This window comes from Cystoisospora suis (genome assembly GCF_002600585.1).
Source record: "Cystoisospora suis strain Wien I chromosome Unknown contig_344, whole genome shotgun sequence".
NCBI lineage: Eukaryota > Apicomplexa > Conoidasida > Eucoccidiorida > Sarcocystidae > Cystoisospora > Cystoisospora suis.
Window position 1 is genome coordinate 45500 of NW_027153145.1, and position 1252 is coordinate 46751.

Below are 1252 nucleotides of genomic sequence, written 5' to 3' on the forward strand. Positions count from 1 at the left end.
CTCCCGGCACCTTAGCGCGGCGAGCTTCTTCGCGCCGACGGCGAGGGTGACGCCATTACTTGCTGAGTGATATGGCTGTGATTTCGACAATCGAGACGCCTGGTGATTTCAATCCCAGGCAAGCGGGGAGTCAGTCGCCGTTGGACGCCTCCTGGCTCAGGAAAGAGCATCAGCGAAAAGGGACGGCAGAATGCATGGAGCTCGGGGTATTTAGCGGGCACATTCGACGTGGTGGGGGAACTCGAAATAGGGGGACAGCGAGACGGCAAGCAGGACCACGAAGGAGGAGCCTGATTGCCCTTTCCAATAGCGCTTTGAGAGGGGAAACTGAACTGTACTCTGTCGTCGCTGAGACTGCAGCTCTCACTGAGAATGGTGTCAGCATCTATCCGGAGGGCAGAATCGCATATCCCTCTTTCAAGAATGACATTCGCATACCTAAAGAACTACGGCAACTGCTGACCTCGCCGCGCTCGGAGACGTGCCACGTGAAACATGATTTTCCAGTGCTTGACGCTCGCCTCCTCCACCGGATGGATCCGGCTGTGGGCGAGGCGCTGCTTTTTGGTGGACGGTGTTCTCTAGGTGGGTCTCAAACTCACGTGACGATGTAATCCAGTACTCTACGCAAGTGTGGTGCGACGGGCTGGCAACGTGGTCGTGTGCTGTGGACGGAAGCTGATATGTGGCCGCTAGGCACAAACAGAAGGGCACTGATGCGTCTTTCTCGGATGTGGCACATTCGCGAGTACGAGGCACCCTACCATTGTCTGCGCCTGCGTTTGTTGCCCAGGTGGCAGGTACATTGCCGTTGAGATCAAAAGCATATCAGTGAGTGGCGGGAAAAAGACAATCTGGATTAGTCCTCAGGACATCTGAAGGTGGACCCCCCTTGAGTTGCCATTTATGGTCCCCTTCGAAACTTTAGTAGTCCGAGGATTCCAAGACAAACCTCGCTTCGGAGGCCGGGCAGTTCTTACTTGTCTAGAGGCCGGCGACCGGCCCATGTTGTTGGCATTTCCCATTGAACAGCTTCCCGGTACGCCTGCGCGCATCAGAGAAAACAGCGCGAGTTGCTGAAGCTGTCTTCTGTTGCTTATGCCATTGAAAGGGTGAGTTGAGGGACGAGGCGATCAGTTTCCCAGTGGGAAAGTCTCCTCACTCTTGAGCAGATACGCACCCGTGTGGCTCGATCCATGTGTTTTAAAAAATAATAAGTTTCCTTGGCATGACGGGCGGTGTGTACAAGGCT